This window comes from Hippichthys cyanospilos, chromosome 5 (assembly GCF_059441005.1).
Source record: "Hippichthys cyanospilos isolate Australia breed blue-spotted pipefish chromosome 5, RoL_Hcya_1.0, whole genome shotgun sequence".
Lineage (NCBI taxonomy): Eukaryota > Metazoa > Chordata > Actinopteri > Syngnathiformes > Syngnathidae > Hippichthys > Hippichthys cyanospilos.
The window spans coordinates 17221626-17239391 of record NC_142373.1 but is presented as its reverse complement, the minus strand read 5'-3'; the positions used below and the strand labels follow the sequence as shown (position 1 = coordinate 17239391).

Genomic DNA, 17766 nt, shown 5'->3' with positions numbered 1-17766 from the left:
GAGTCACTTATGAAAAGAGACAGACAGTTATCCATTTTGGCTTGAAGCAACCGACCTGTTGAGTAGCTGCTTGTTAGAAAAAACAAGTTTGTTGTCTGAGTGACAATAAATTGCAAAATATAGAGATTGATAATAGTAATAATAAAGGCATGTTTTTATAGAATGTCATTAGCTCGCTATTGTAATGCCGCTTCCCGCAATGATACAAAGTAAAATTTCTTACTTTCTTGACATATTTTGAGTCGGATTAAGAGGCCAATAAATCAAGGTCCGAGGAGAAACGGTTATGCATTTGATGATTAATGGAAGTCATTTATGCGGGAGGGAAAAACATTTGCACAGAACAATAAAGATGTTTCTGGGAAAGGTCAGCCTCCTCCCCTCTTTAGTTCACATTGCCCATAAATAAATAACAAGTGCAGCCAGAGCAATGGAATTCAAATTCCATTAACGTCCACTAGATGGCAGTATGTCCTAACGGGAGGCGAAATTGGAAGGAACGTTGCCTCTTTCCGGTATTGAATCTGTAAACCAAGATAGTATTTAACAACGTACTGACAAATATTTGATATATTTTGGTTACAATATTTTTAAATTTAGGTATAAAGTAAGCTGGAATAGGCTCCAAAAAAGAACGACTTTGCATCACACAGACCTTAGGTCAACTCATAATTGCTTTTATGAGCCTTGTTGAAAGGGTGTGATTGACAGCGGTTATGCTTTATAATTCAAAGTGTATGCGAAACCATTCATGCTCCCGATAGGGCTGGAGTTAAGAAAAAGTGCAGCAATCCCATCACAAAGCATCTCCGACTTCATTGTGTCTTGTGATCTTTCTCTCTCTCTCTCTTTTGCTCTTCTTCTCAGAACCCTTTTGTCCTAAGTGAAGGCGAAAGTTGGGCAGCTTTGCGGTCTGTGATCTTCCACCAAAAAGCCTCTTATTCTAAGAAGTATCTCCCTGGCCCTAACAGAACAGGAATCTCAGAATAAGTGGGGCATGGGTGTGACGCATCACTAATAAAGCTTTTTTTTTTTTTTTAACTATCGGAGACAAGATGTTTACAAAACCACAATCAGAAGATTTCTTCAGCGGTAAACACGACTTCAAAGTTGCTTGTAAAGTATTAGAGCTGAGGCGGCTTAGCCCGCCGCGTGTTTTTAAGTCTTCCTCCTCAACGGAACTTCTATCGGATGCACGCCAGAGTGTTTATTTACATTCTGTGTGACACGCGAGGAAGTGTTTGCAGAGAATAATTAATTACGGAGAGAAAAAAGCGGCATGAGCCAATGAGATAATTGTGTTTGTATTCTTAGAGTGGGCGTGCTGTGTGCAGATGCTCCACAGCTTTTCTTCAAATATTTGTCACACAGACACACGCGCATCACTCAATGCGGATCTCGCTCCATGCGAACTGGCGGCTGCATTTCAACTCAGAACTCGTACGCAAAGTATCGTTGAGGTGCTTACTTCGTCAGCACTGACGGACTGGCCGCCAGGCCGACGGACGCCCGTTTTGCCCAAAGACCGACGAATGACGGAATGCTAAAAAAAAGGCGAATTAAAATTGTAGGAAGTTGCAATTTTCATCCGTGGGGATACTTCAGAAGTCTGTCAGCCTGCCACGCCCATTTTTTGCTTACTGAAATATAATTGATAATTCTACTTTATTGCTGCATCTTTATAGTGCAAACTGCAATCAGCCTGCAGTCAATGTGAGAATAGTCACTTTGCAATGTCACCAAATTATGCGGAACTATGCTCAGTTGAGTGAATAAACTGGGTTGAATCCATTCACTACTTATTGTTGACTTTACCAGAGATTTAGTTGTAGTTGCTCCCTTTCTTAGTCCTGGTTTCAGGTTTCTTGTGGATAAAAGCATTCTGGAATGCATTTCAAGTAACCAATGAATGCAGAAAAATGTATGGTTTTTGATTTAGTTTTTTTTTTTTTTTTAAACACTGCATGCCTTTTTGATTATTTTAATTATTACATCTATAATATGGTTTTAATGTGTTTATTTATGTTTATTAAGTCTTTTCATGAATTGTTTTAGTGATAATTTTTGAGTTGGTTTTGTTTGTTTTTCATTCATGTTTGATCATTAATTTTTTTTTGCGTTTGAAATGTTGCCCTATCACCATACAGTTGTACCTTCATGTTTGAAGGCTCCATATGATGTAAAATGTGGAATCGGACCAGATTTTTCTCGGAAAAAAAAATACAGCCCCAAAGTAATCTGTTACTGTAATTGTAGGTGATGTCAGAATATCAAACATGCCTCAGTGCACTTCATTTCAACCAGCAATCAAAATAATCAAACGATTTACTCTGCGTGAGTGTTTTGCCTCTTCATTTGTGTTTGCTCGACACCTACTCTTAAAGAATGACAGATGCGTGAGAAGAGCAGTGTTAATCAAGTACGTACAGGAGCGATTGTTTTAATGTCATGACAGACAGCGACAAACATGAGAGATAAATGAGAGGGGAGAAAGGGGAAGTGAGACTACAGAGAAGAAAGAGTGGATTGCTTCAAATAATTATGAACAAAAGTATGTTTTTTTAATTCCCATCACGTAATTAACAGGACAACTTTTGTTTTTCAAATTGATGGTGCAGATAATGCACAAAAATGATAGTTACTGGTTTAGTCCATAACATGGGGAATCTGCAAGCAATGAACAACATTTTTGCCTGCATAAAGGCAATTAAATTGGAAAAAAAAAAAAAAATATATATATATATATATATATATATATATATATATATATATATATATATATATATATATATATATATATATATATATATATATATATATATATATATATATATATATATATATATATTGAATGGAAGGTTTTATGTAGTGTTACAGAAATCTATGACCATTTATTTGATTTGTTTTATACGACCCCCTCAAAATGGGCCATTTTGTACAAATATTGGGTTGTTTTATATAAAATAACCAAGAAGCTCAAATGGACCCAAATATTGGGTCAGTCCCATCATAAGTTTATTTGTGACTCATCTGTTTTTACAATGATTATCAATTAGTTGTTGAGTAATTGATTAACTGTTGGACATCTAGTCACGAACAAAAGTATCCAATTTTCACAAAAGCAAATTCCCGACCTAAAATTGTATTTTGGTTTGTTGCCTGGAAATAGAGTTTTTGGTTTTGATTTTGTTTTAGTGTGTGATCAAATGAGAGCTCTGTTGGGAAACTCGTAATGAGGTGGAACTGAATCTTCATGTGTGAACACACCCCACATACGGTAAGACCAAATTTGTTAAACGCCTTTTTTTAACCTTAATTTGTGGCGTCTGTGACAAAAAAAAAACAGTCTCTTAAGATATGGAAAATCCTTGTGTGTGTATCGGGCACATAGGGAGATAATGAATGCATTGGTAAGAAGGAGGAATAGCTGTTAGGAAGAAATACATGTTAGTTGGTTTTAGGATTAGAGTTCACAGTAATGCAACATGACAGTTTGTGATGAACAAGACAGGCTGTTGTTTGTCGATTTTACCGTGTTTTTCTTCTCGCCATAACTCACTGGCGAATTATATCTTGTCCCCCCGCTATGATGTCACACTACTGACGCAGTTGACCCAGCTGTATGCATCGGATCTACGCAACCCGCGGTGGAAGCCTGACGGGGATTTATGGACCCGAACCGCACTGCGGTGAACCCAATTGAACCGTAGCGCTTGTTGGAAACATGACTTGAGGGTATCTGACGAAAACCTGACGCATGACCCTTGGGCTTTTTCCTTCAAAGAGCAACTCCATCTGGCATTTTGCCTCTTTGAGTATCTATTTAAGCGGCCATTTATCTCAGGATGTCCTGCTTGCTTGTCACTGACTTTCTACTGCGGCTCCCAGTTGGAGCTAAATTAGCGCGTATTCTTTTTAATCACAGAGTCCGCAGCGGGCCTCGCCACCAAAACCGCGAGGGGCAGACGACTCCTCGACAGGCTTGTTTTCTCTGGCAGGCGCTAACGGCAGTCTGCGTTAAAATAGTTCTCCCATTTGATACGAGTTTGCGTTGTTCTTCCTGCGTCTCAATTACAGAGGTCAGTTAGGAAGGCGGAGCTCATACCGGACCCCCGCCAGGCCTCGGCCTGACCGGCAACGGCTCTGAGGACAGATGGGATAGTTTCTCACAGGCCACGGTCAGAATAGCTCTGCTTCCTCATCAGATTCCTGATCAAATTTGGTCTGGACAATGAGGTTCCTCCCGGGCTATGGGATCTTTGCACGCAGATTGACTTTGACGTGTTGTGTAACATGAAGACCTTGAGAGTGTCAGCTGTCCGGTCTCGTATCATCCAGTTCACCTTGTTGTTCCAAGACTACAAATTAACAGCTTCAAGGCCGAAGCTGCTGTTTTGTATGTAAGCTTACGAGCAAATAGCATACCGCATTTTGGGGACTATAAACCGCAGCTTTTTTTCTCATGATTTGAGCCCTGCGTTTTATAGTCCAGTGCGGCTTATCTGCCACCAAGGGTCAATCGCCGGTAAAGAAAATGTGCGTATCTGTTTAAGGTGTCAATTTATAGAACAACTATAGATGGCTGTGCTCAAAAATAGTTTTTTTTATACAGTGGACCCCCGCCATACGAAATTAATCCGTTCTGGGGTTGGGATCGTAAGGCTAAATCGTCATATGGTGGGCAATTGAAATCTATGCTAATTAACTAATGCGTATAAAACCCCAGGTAAAAACATCAACATTTTACATACATAGTTAGAAAATAGTATAGTAAGTGCTACTCATATATAATATTCCTGTATGTAATAAAATAACATTATAAATAAAGAAAAATATATATTAAGGAAAAATGAAACTATTTGCCTTTGGAGTGATGTGATTTGAGCTAGTAACGGCCATAATCACTAGCGAGGTTAGCCTAGCCTAGCCTTCTTTGTACTGTATTTCTTTATTATCTCTTTGTTTCCATACTAATCATCTTCTTACTTCTGCCTTAAACCTCACTAGCAATCTTGGGAGTCATGGCTAACCAATTCAACTTGGAATTAAGCACTAAAATGCACTAACACGAGATCAAGTCTTTACCATATCGGCATCTTAGTGACACCGTGATGCCGGCCAATACCAGACCAGCATTATTGTATGTATACTGTATGTATGATTATAGATATGTAAATATCTGCATTGTGTTTATATATTCACAAAAAAAAATCATTCAATAAAACAAATATTCATCCGTCCATTTTTTAAATCATGATAAGCATTAGAAGACTTCCGACCATTGTGAACTAATGTTTTGCACGTCTGTCCCAGTTCAGGGGTTTGTGAATCTCAAACGTGAACGCACCTCCACATTGAAGATGGAAGATTGTCTATAAGTGCAAATGAATGTGTTTATTTTTCTATACGTCTGATACGTCAATCACAATGCGAGCAGAAAATGAAGCACTAAGTGAATCCTGTTATGATGTTCTGCTTGCTTACGGGTCCTCCCCCTCTCTGAAGTTACCTCAGCAGGTAAGAAGATCCCATATCAATGCAGGTCAATCAAAATCATTTACCGCCAACTCGGCAGTGTGGGTTTACCAGCTGGAACACGATGAGAACCGCCATTAAGAACTCTGTTTTATATGCGCTTCTTTGATGTGAAGTCTCCCGGTGTATATAAGCTAAACACTTAGCCGGAACCCCCACACCCCGCTCGTTTCTCATGATTACAAGCTGTTATTAGTCTGCCATGGTGCAAGACTACAAACGCAATTTAACACGGAGAACTCAACAAAGCTCCCGCCTGTGCTGGGCACACATCCTTCTAATAGCTCCTGCTGACAGAGCTGACAGTGACAGTCCTGTGGGACTGCTATCGCGCCGCCTCCCGGGAATGGACATTTGATAAACTGAGGTTTCTTTTGTTATTTGCATTTTTGAATTGCAGCCTGCGTTTTTTTTTTTCCAACCTACATCTCAGCAGAACATCTAAAAGTGTATGATTCAGATTCAATTGATGCATTTTAACTAATGCATATTTATCGCTTGTCACACAATGTGATTAAAAAAAAAAAAAAGCGCAACCTCAAAGAAAGCGTGCGCATAGATTGTATTGGCTGCGCTGTCAAATTCGTTCTACATCCAATAATTTTGAACGGCAAATCTTGTCACACCCTTGAGACATAACATTATTTTCAACTCTTAACGCGCGTTGCAGAAAATGAGTCACCGCGCCCTTAATTTAATGTGACGGCAAATCTCTGTTGAAAAACAAAAAAGAAAAAAAAAAGGAGAAAAAGTTGCTTCTAAATATAGAAGAAGACTAACATGACTAACATCTTTGCTCTGTCTGGAATTTGATTGGGATTATCACACTGCACGCTGGATTTAGCGGGAGCATTTTACAGCTCACTTTAAATAGGATATACTGTACAGTATTATGGGAAAGCTGTTTTGTTTGCTTGTACTGTAGACACATTTGGGGTCACTGGAGCACCTGTCCAACTTTCAAGTGTGAAATGACACAAGCAAGTAAATTCTTAGTAAACCGATAAAGAAAGAAAATGTGTCTGAGCGGGAACCTGTTCAAATTCTTTCTGTGAACATTTAAATCAGCAGTTATAAACGTGAAGGCACTTCAATGGATATTTTAACAGGCTTTCTACAGCAACCAACATTTCTAATACAATGTTTTATTATAATGTTGTGACGGGAACCACACATTTTTCTTTTCAAATTAAGAGCAAACTAATTGGAACATGATGCAGCTGATAAATTGTATTACAGTGACTAGCAAAATTATGTAAGCCTTTATTTTGTGGCATTTTATATAGAACCACATTGTCATTCCAACAGTCTCAATAGAAATAGAATATGATGTTACACGATCTGTCTTCTGGGATTGCTGAAGAAAATATGCCTAGCGATGCTACCACAAAAGTAGAGTTCAATTGAAGAGTTTAATTCATCAGACGTGATTGTGTTAAGCCTTTTAAAAAAATAAAAATACTTTATGCTACTTCGCAGAGTGTAAATGGCTGAATAAAGCCGAATAAAGATGTAAAGATTTCCTTTTTCAACCATCTTAAGTCGAAGCCAAAAGCCAAGGCAGCGTGCACACCAAAAAATACTTCTTTCAACATAGGCCCTGCTAATAAAACATTCTGGGACGCTAAATAGAGCCGCGGTGTTGTTGGACTCAAAGAAAGCAGACAGCATCCTGGAAATCCATTGTCATTCTAACCTCGACAAGAATCCCCTAAATGTGATCACAGTGCAATTGATCACCCTCTTTAAATGACAAATTGCAGCATTTTCTCCTCTTTATTTTGCATTACCTGCCGTCAGCCTAGGTCAAATGCAGTGCCGCGTTTTACATAGTATCGCCTCGAACTATTCATTAGGTCCCGTGACAGCAACCCCGTATGGCCGATACCGTCCATCACGGCGAGGAAAATGTATCACGCCACCATCCCGCGGCGAGGAAATAAAAATGACAGAATATTGATGAAACGTTGGTGAGTTCGCACTTGCGACTCGCCCGGGGCTACGACAGCGGAAGTTTGAACAAGAGTGATGATTAAAGGGAAGCCGTGCTCTGCGGAGAACAGAAGCATCATCATAGGGCCACGTGGAGAGCGCTCCCCTGAGAAGCAGCGAGCCCGGAGTGCTAAAGGGCCAACGCGCCTCATTAGCACAATGACGAGTATGAATGATCTACAAGCGGGACAATGTTGACGCAGCTTATGAGCAGAATAACATCACTGACCTCTCAAGTTGGCGTGTGAGCAACCTCGCTGCGGCTTTCGTAGGGAACACAATCACCGGCGCAACCTAGCATGCCTATGAACAATTTAGAGCGTCCAATCCACCTGAGTGCTTGGAGAGAACCCACGCGGGCTCGGGGAGAACATGCAAACTCCACACAGGAAGGCCGGAGCCGGCTGGATTTGAACTCAGGACTCTGAACTGTGAGGCGGATGCGCTAACCAACCCTAACATTCTCATAAAGATATTCAATGTGACAAACATGCAGCAAATAATAAAGCAAATTGCAAGTGAGGATGATTTAAACTAAGGAGTCATTTCTACTTCATGATTATCAATAACCATCGTTTGAAATTAGGCAAAGATGTTGAGCATTGTTTTCCAAAACAATAGAAAATGTTTGAGGATTTGGAAAATTTCTAATCAAGAATTAATCCATACATCCATTTTCTAGAGCCGCTTATCCCCACAGGGGTCACAGGCTTGCTGGAGCCTACCTCAGCTGGCTTCGGGCAGTAGGCAAGGGACACCCTGAACTGGTTGCCAGCCAATCGCAGGGCACACAGAGACGAACAACCATTCACGCACGGACAATGTAGTATGTGCAATTCACCTTATGGAGTGAGGGAGGAAGCCGGAGTGCCCGAAGAGAACCCACGCAGGCTCGGGGAGAACATGCAAACTCCACACAGGAAGGCCGGAGCCAGGTGGATTTGAACCAGGACCTTTCAACTGTAAGGCAGACGTGCTATTCACTGCGCTAATGAGCCGCCCTCAAGAATTAATTATCAGATGTTATTGATTATTTTAATAAATGATCAACTCACTCAATAGTAGCCTTTTTCAGACCAATTTTTACTTTATACTTGAATAAAATGTGACAAATACATTCATAAGTACATATTTTGCAGCTTCCTGGCAACTGTTTCAAAAGCACTGGTTACCACAAGTTATTCTGAGCACCCAAGCCGCGAAGCCCCGCACACCTGAGTGCAATAATCAAGAGCATGCTGATTGGTGCAGATGCAAGCCATAAATAAAGCCAGTAAGTTGACAACAGCAAAAGCAGGACACCAGTTGAAGCTCAGGTCGCCAAGTGAACAAGAAGCAACGACCATGTCGACAATCACTTGTGACGTCTGTGCCATGTACTTCTACATTTCTCATTTGAACTTTTTAACTTTTTGTTCCGTTTTTTCACTTGCCGTTTTTCTTTTTCAGGCTGCTTGTGCTCTGGCTGGTGATTTTTGCAAAGCAAACAGAGGGTAAGTGTTATTTGGTGTACCCTCAGAATGTTTGTGACTTCTTCTTTCCTGTCTTTAGGAGATGCTTCAGCGCATGGATATTTTGCCGGGATCTCGCCGAGAAGCCCAAAAAAATGGGATCCCCCTGTGCAGGAAGATAGGCAGCTAGAGTTTATCAACCGCGGCGTTTGCCCGAGCTGCGTTTGCCGTCCGTGTGAACCTTTGCCATGCCCTCGCCCTTACTGCGTACCAATTTTTAGTCCTTGCCCTTGCCTTGCAAATTGCTGTCGGAACAGGTGCAACACACGTTGGTTTCCTTGGTAGGCTCCTCCATGGCTGAGCAAGTAAGAATCAAATGCATTTTTTTTTTCAACTTTGTGTTAAGTTGTGTGCTAACTTTATGAACTTGCTTGCAGGTTAACATGTTTGTATCTACTTTCATGGCAGCAACTGGAATAAATCTGTTAGATTGATTTTGGTCTTTTTATGCATTCTGTTCACTGGACCCTTTCACACAAATTGGATGGAGCTATTAAAGAAGTAAAGACTTGTGCACGCCTGTGGACAAGAACGGGAGACCCTTAGCTCAAATTTTCTTCGGCTTCAAGACAGCGTGGGGTGAGGTCAAGGGTGTGGAAGAATTTTTCCGTTTTTGCCTTCTGCTGTGTTTGTTTACACAAAAAATAGGATTGTCAGTCCTTTTGCGCTGTCCAGTCTTTTGCAATAGTGACTTACTCAACTGGTGTTCTTCTTTTTATTCTCTAACTACTAAATAAGCGTTACCTGGGGCGGTTTAAAAAGTGGAGAATTTAATAGAAATGGATGTTACTTTGGTTCAGCGAGCATGATAATTTAAATATGCTGAATTGTATTTAAGATGTTGCATTTCAACATGGCATGCCCATTTCCCATTGAGGGTTTACTGCTGACTATTGGTCACATGTGCTCTTAAAGGGATAGTACACTGTGAGCATTTCTCAACAGAAAAGTGCTTGTCTAATAAATGTACAATTATAGCAGTGCAATAGGACCAAATATGATCCATTCTGGATTATTTAAATGGATTTGAAGTTAACCTAAAAACTTTAAAGCATACCTGGAAAATATATGGACGGTGTACTAATTTTAAATCAGATTTAATATGAATTTAATCATTGTTTGAGCAATGAGCTTGTGCATAAATGGCTTGAATGATTAAATTGGAAAAAAAAGTTTAAATTTGCCTTGTTAACCAACTTACTGCCTGCCGCTTTTGCAAAAACTCACGTTTTAGGGTGTTTTTCAGTCTTTTAGAATGATGAATAAATGACATCACATGTGCTGAAGGCTCAGGAAACCATGGCTTACCCGTTTTCTGGGTTTGGTCATGTGACATATGACCCTTGAGCATATGTCACGCCATTTTCGATCAAACCAAAATGGAAAAATGTTTTAACTCAGTCCTTCTCAATTATATTTCGCAAAGTCCCCCCCCCGACCCCCCCCTATCCAATCATACTTTGCACATTCCTAAACAGTCTCATTTGTTTTCCATGTCGCAACAACATTCTGAACATCGCTTGCAACAAGAACAAAAAGTGAATCTTGAAGTTTGCGTTTTTCTGATCGCGAATGCATGCTGATAACATACATGTGCTTCCTTGGCTAATATTTTCTGCTTTAATAAATGCAAACTGTTTTAGGAATACTATTTATGCGTTTCATGTATGAATGACTTTTAACTTTAACTGGCAATCCAACTCACCACTTTGAATGCTGCAAATTATCATTTTTCAAGTAGCGAAGCAGAGACAAGTTCAATTAACACCTCTTGTGTTAAAAAAGAAGCAAAATAATGTTAGCAGTTACCCTGTCACTTTTGTTCCCTTAAAGTGTCATGCTGACAATTATACAGCATGTGTGAACAAAATCTCATTTCCAGCCCACAGTGATTGAAATGCTAAATGTAAACATCCTAATGTAAAGCTGACTTTGTCTGAGACGTCGTGTGGTAATAAAAGGCAGACTCACAGGTGGTTAGCCTGCAATTGGAAGCAATGATGACTTTCCCCACTTAGAAAGTCATATTCATTTCCATGGAAGCGGAGGTAATGCCTTGAAATAAAACTTCCTCACGGAGGAAACTGCGAACATTAAATTAAGCACCGCACTTGCCACATGTGCGCTCATGGACCAGTTATTTCTCGTGGTCTATGAAGAAGCATGTTAGAATCTTAGGAATCTCCATAATTACATGGTCCGCTAGGTGCAAGAAGTTGGCCAGAGCTTCGATGTGGACGGCGACAGGCTCACTTCCATTAAACTGGATCCAGTACAAGAATTTCCCAGTGGCTTGACGCTGCATTATATTTCTGGGCTGCATCTTATAATGTCAGGTTCAAGATGTTTGGGAAAGGAGTGGCTAGGTTTTTTTTTTCTTTTTTCCCCTGACTTCACAAACCACATTCAGATGTTTTATTCTGTGTTTCACTCTGCGCACGACACGGCAGGGAGGAAAGGAAAGAAGCGAGGGACGTAACAAATTGAAGTTGGTGTGGAGCTAGCTACAAACAGCTGCGGAACGGAATGTTGCATAAATTGACCAGATTTTCAAATATAAAAATAGGGAAACGGCAGGTTTGCTGGTGCGTAGTCGTTGTGTTGATACTTTAGCGAATGCTTAATGCTGTAGTGAATTTGTATCCCTGCAACTTGAGTTGTGATTGCGATGTGATTGTTCTGATTTTGGTTTGTCAAATAAAAAATAAAATGTCTCCATGTATCTTCTGCAATGTGCTTTTCGGCATGTAATTATCGATCAGTGAATGATAGCACTTTTTTTTGCGACATTCCTCGCTGTCCCACTTTGGCATCACGCCACCGGAAATCACAGCTCGCTCTGATCTGACTTATTCAATCATGATTTTCAACACAAAATAAGGAAGTACAGTCGGTCTAATTCCGACATGACGCGAATGTGGAAAAAGAATAGTTTTACTGAGTTGTTGAATTCAGTTCAGAAAATCCAATAGGTAGCCGAATCACAAAAGTATACAGTAAGAATTGAGCTCAAACAAGCACACGTCAAAAAATATCTTGAATAATAGCAACTTATTAGCTGGGCAGGCCATAATAAGAGCAACCATGCAGAAATATGAGACTAAAGCCCAAGTCTTTCTGAGTGGAAGATAATGATTCAATGAGCCGCCATCTTATTGCACTGAGAGATCTAAACAACAAGATTGGCACACATTTAAAGTGGACTTTATTCATCCCTGAGGGAAATAAACAGGGCCTGACTTTTTTTTTTTTGTGTGCTTCTGAGTAAGCGGGCTGTCACTATGGTTATGTACAGGCTAGACTGTCTGGCGTTTTGTCGTGTTTTGGTTCGTGAGCTTCCCTCCCAATCAGTACGCCCTATTACCAAAAGTATTGTAAAATAATAATGACAGAAGTAGAATCAGGAATCTGGCTAGCATGCCAAAAGGTTTTGGTTAACCGAGCTGACCTTGGTTCAACTCTGGGGTGAAAGTACTTCTCATCAGAGCTCTCTACATTAAATCATGTCAGAATTGGTGCGGTTAGCTCTGTAGTGTGCTCAGGTAAAAGGACTCTTGAGATGAGTGATATTTTCTGCGAAACGTGGGTTGGCACAGGCTGATATTAGATTTTGATGGTATGATACCGGCGAGCAAAACGATTGCAGTATCAAGAGATTAAATTTACAGCTCTAAAACAACCTCCTTTGTTATCTTGAAAATTTCTCATAGATGCATACCATCTCTCAAGCTGTGTTGAGATGTGCATGACAAAAAAATCTTTTCATTCCTTAAGACATTTAATGTCTTGAAATGACAAAAACCTGTTAAGAGGCCACCCAATGTGCTGCTCTGTCATCTTTGAAGACACGAGTAGCATAATTGCCTTAGGATGCCTTCATGTACTGAAATTTCTTAACATGTCAAGATTTTGTTGATTTTGAGAATCAACTGCAGACAGTTGATGTCAAAGAGGTGGCTTTTTTTACTCAAATCTGCAAGGAAATGAAATAACATAAAATGCCCTGTTTAGAAGTTCCCGAAAAATAAAATAAAATAAAAAAAAGAGCTGGTTTGACTAATTATCAATTTGATTATTAGCATTTTATCAATTACTGGTGATAATATGAGTGGTTATTGAAACCTCGTCTTATTACAACCATCAAACCGGGGATTGCTCATGTTTAAACTGGGAATCCTGTGATGCCTGTACAGTGTTTTCACCTAAATGTCCCAAGTTTAAATATAGATCGAGGGTGCTACTCAAAACTACGTGATAAAATGGTGCCAGAAGTGGCATACTAAACCATAAACCCAATCCGCACAAAAGGACTGGATTTGGGGATGTGGGTTTGTGCATTAAACAGGCAAAGTTATGCCCCTGCAAATAATTGTATCGTTAAAGCGAAATGATAGCTCTTTCTAGCAATTATAAGTCAATAAAAAAAAGTATTTTTACACCTCCGCTTGCTGGTGTTGTAAACCTTTTGGCTCTAAACTTATTTTGTGCAAAGCTACAGTGTTTGTGTAACTGATGTACACAGCAGCAAAAGCGTATATTGAATATTTATTTTGACTAAAGGCCAGGTAAGAGTGCAGTCTCATGGGTTCATGTGTGCGGTTGGATATTGCTGAAGGTAACACGTGTTTTCTATTTCTCAACAAAAAGCATCTGGTGAGGGTGGGTGGTGGTTGGCACCAGGGGTAACTTAGTTTTAATGGGACTGGAAGAAAAAAAAAATGCAATGACAAGGAAATTCAATCAGAGATAAAGTTTTATCCACTTGAAGCAAAACTATGCAGGAAATGAGGAGGAACAAGGACAGACTGACAAACGAATGCGGAAAAGGGACCCAGTGTGTCTGTCTAGTTAATCTTGGTACATCCTCACATCTATCAAGTGAACCCGTGCGTGTGTGTGTGTTTTTCCAAAGCGTCTGGCAGTGTGTGCCTCTTTTGAATTGTTTTGCCTGTTTTGAGTTTCAAATTGCGGTGGTGAGCTTGGACAAATCTTGTGGCGTGTGTCTAAATACATGCTGGAGACCCGCTGTTGATTGTTTACCGACAACGTGAGCTTCATCCAGCGGTACAAAAAAATGTTTAACATGGCAAAGCATGGCAAAGAGGCGAGCGCGGAGACAGCAGTAAATTATATCTCTACAATGAAAAAGGAGCTATAATTTGACTGCAATGATAGCTTTTACCATTGGTGTGAGGGCACGATAATCAAGCTCTGACCATTTGTATGCAAAAACAAAAGTCAAATAAGTTATACAGTCGCTAAACATTATTTTTTAGGAAAAGTATAACGCAAAAGTCAAAGTGCTCAAGCCATCATGCCATGGAATAAGTCACTGTGAGACTTATATGTGGAAAAAAATTGCTCTGTTTAGATTTATGCAGTTACGAGTGGAGCCTTCCTAATATGTAAGTTGAAAACGAGGGAAAAAAAAACTTCTACTCGGAGCAGCACCGTATTTAAAGGGAAGTTTAAATTTTTATTGTGCCTATATAAAGAGTTGGAGTGTCCACTCAAACATCAATGTGACATAAAAACAGACATTTTGATACCACTACTCATCAACTCTAAAATCACATATAACAATTAGCGATACCGTGGGTACTTCTGATTCATAATATATGTATTATAGCAAGTCCCTTTAAGATTCCTTAAAATGATGGCCTTTTTCAATTTTTTTTTTTGCACCTTAAGTGTCCATCTGCCAGACATGTATGCCTTTAGATCCAGATCGAAATAAAAGATCGAAATAACAGCCTCAAGAGCGCCAGTATTAGCCACCATCATGAGTATCTTAAAATAAGGCATGATATAGGCCGATACCTATATCTGGAATCGGTATTTGCCCATCCCTAGACATAAAAACACTAAGTAAGTCGCTTTTCTTCTTATTTGGGAATTGCCTGTGTGCTTTGGAATGCCCCCATAAAAGCGGGCAGAAATGCATTAAGTTGTGTAGGATGCAGAGATTAAGACTTCGCTAATGGCGGTGGCTTCTGATAACAAGCACATACCACTCCACTATCGTCTACCGGCATCTTCGTGGGTGCACGCTTTTCTTCTCACTCATTGCAGTAACTGTTTAGAAATTTGAATTTAGAAGTCAAGCGGCCCCTCAAATTCCTGACAACCCGTCGTGAAGCTTGATTGAAGTTATTGAGGTCAGAATATTTAAATGATAAAATCGTAATTTTTTTGGATAGTGACTTGTCACCCCAAACATTCTTTTACAGCGCCGGAGTACATTACACAAAAGGACTCAAAAAGTCCTTTAAAAGCTGTCACAATTGCTGAATTAAAAGCTTCTCTCCTTATCTAAAACGTGGCTCTGGACTTAACAGTCTGTGGTGCCTTTATCGAAGCTTTGGAATTTCATGATCTCCATTTCTGGCTAAGTGTCGGGAGGGTGTGCGCTGACAGAATGTCGGGCAATTAAAGCATCATGGCTCATCGAGTTGGAGGTGGACGCCGCTGCCATTGCTTCAGCAACAAACGTATGGCTGTTCAGTACATCCACACGAGACGTTCTTATCAAAGGGCATGTTAAACCCTTGTCAACGTCTCACAAGGCGGAACGGCATGACCGTCTTGGGTAATTATGGTGCATCGGTACGTAAAGGAGGACGGCGCTAGGAAAAACAAAGATGTGCTTCACACGTGGAATCCATTTACAGTGCCGATGCAACGGAAGACGATGAAATTCTGCTGCACTAATGATCGCACAAAGCAGCCGCTGGACTGTGTGACACGTAATTCTATTTGTAACCGAGACAAAGGCGTGCAAAACAATAACAGGATGTCATATTCCTTTCAAAGAGCCGCAACTGGCACCGCATTTCAACTTCTTCTTCTCTTTTATGTTGCGCATGAAAAGAGAACGTCCCGGTTAAACCTTTCAACCGTAGCAGTTGTACGCTGAATTAAATATCTTGCACTTTATGAGAAAAGGTGCAGAGTAGCTTTTAAAAAAAACAACATTTTCTGCTGTAAGGGCCAGGGCGCAGATCTTCTTGACGAAGTTAAATAAACGGCCTTAAACAGTTACTTGATCATTAAAATAGTTGTCGATTAATTTGATCATCAAATAGTGGGTGATTAATTGTTTTATTTTGACCATTCTGACCGCAAAATACATGCTAATTGCTAGCCACGGTGTCTGGAGTGCCCATTACTTTAGAAACACCTATTGATTATTTTTGGTATTTGGATATGTTCCAGAATAATTTAATCAAATATTAGGATCTGAATTTTTTTTTTTTCTCAATGAAAAACAATTTTAAACACGGAAGCGCAAGTAACACATTTTCACATTTTGAATACCTAACTTTGTTGAAATTTCGATAATCAACATTTTTTTGGGACTTAAATTTAAACTTTGCTTAGCAGAACACTACTTTCCACTGAAAACACATTAGATTTCCAACCCCCCCCCAACTCTTAATCAAGAGACTAATTTGTCGGCTGAAAGAGCCCATTTGAGTCAGCATGCTTTGTTAAAATGTGATCAGTCGGAACGGCAACTGGCCGTCAGCATGCAGTCATTTACGTCTATTACACCAGCCTGTAAACAGCTCTTGAGTACTGCTAGCTAGCGGCTAATTCTTGCTAGACGCAGCAATAACTGAGCCCAAGCTACCAGTGAAAACTGACAACAGATACTGCATGTCAATCTCAGTGTCATTAAATCATTCGTTAGTGTCCTGAATTGACGATTGAATGTGATTTCAGAACAGCGTTGTGTTGTTTGTAGAGTCGGGAGCAACGGTTGAAGTCAAAAGACTAGCCAAGCTGTTACGCCACTAAACACTGCTAGAAACAACTTTGACATATGTGTACCATAATTCGGTATTTGTGTCCAGATTTTTTGGGGGAAACAAAGGCGTTATTTTGAAATGAGCTTCCTCACCACATTTCCGGCGTGTTTTACTGTCATGCAGAGTATTTACAATTTTTGCTGCGATTGCGTTCACGTATTTTGCCTTGACGTCTCCATCTTTTTTTTTGTTTGTTTTAGCCCTATTCCCATTGTATGTTAACATTTAAGTCGACGTACGAAATACAGGGGAAATAAATGTAAAGTCATCCACTTTGTGACTTTGAGGACAGTTTCGAATATGCCCCGACTTCGCACGAACGTCCTTGCTGTTATTGGCGGTAACGTCTCGCTGTTTAATATTTAGCAGCTGGAGGTAAGCCACCTTAGTGAGTTCACAGCAGCTGTGCATGGTATTTCAAATATGACCTCAAACACCTCCGCCAACATTAAAAACAATTCTGGCATCATTAACGAACTTCAGTGTTTTTCACGATATGACTCACGCAAAGATGAAGGTCGCGTTTCATGGCACGAACATAACCGTCGCCTGCCCATGATACAATGATCCGATAATACTCTGGCTTTTAGGTTGATATTATCTCGATGTGATGATGTGTCACCTATAGCCTGGCAGCTTTGGCTGTGCTATTTTCTGCATTTTCAGCAGCGCACCTCACGTATATGACACACTCCCTGTCTGTTCCTGCAATTTCTTGTTTGAATGCCGGCTGATTATTCATGAGCGGCCCCCGCACGCCTGGCTGGCCGCCGGCCCGCGTCGCTTACTATTAGAGCAGATGCTGGCCGCAGCGCTCTGTCAGACCAGGTCACCTCCTGATTTGTTGTCCGTGCTATTACTAACGTCGGACAGGGGATATCTCCAAAATAGATAGGTTAATTGAGCAAGGTGAGCGT

The 17766-nt window shown here is 40.2% G+C and overlaps 1 protein-coding gene and 1 long non-coding RNA gene across 3 annotated transcripts in view; one reads left to right on the top strand and one right to left on the bottom strand.

Moving 5' to 3' along the window:
- LOC148423805 (glypican-6-like) overlaps positions 1-17766 on the bottom strand; it is an 88042-nt gene that overhangs the window by 7719 nt on the left and 62557 nt on the right. The gene's annotated exons all lie outside the window — the stretch shown is intronic.
- Positions 8832-9190, top strand: LOC148423806 (uncharacterized). The gene is made up of 3 exons (XR_015865586.1): positions 8832-8903; positions 8977-9020; positions 9079-9190. It is a non-coding gene; the product is annotated as an uncharacterized LOC148423806 (long non-coding RNA).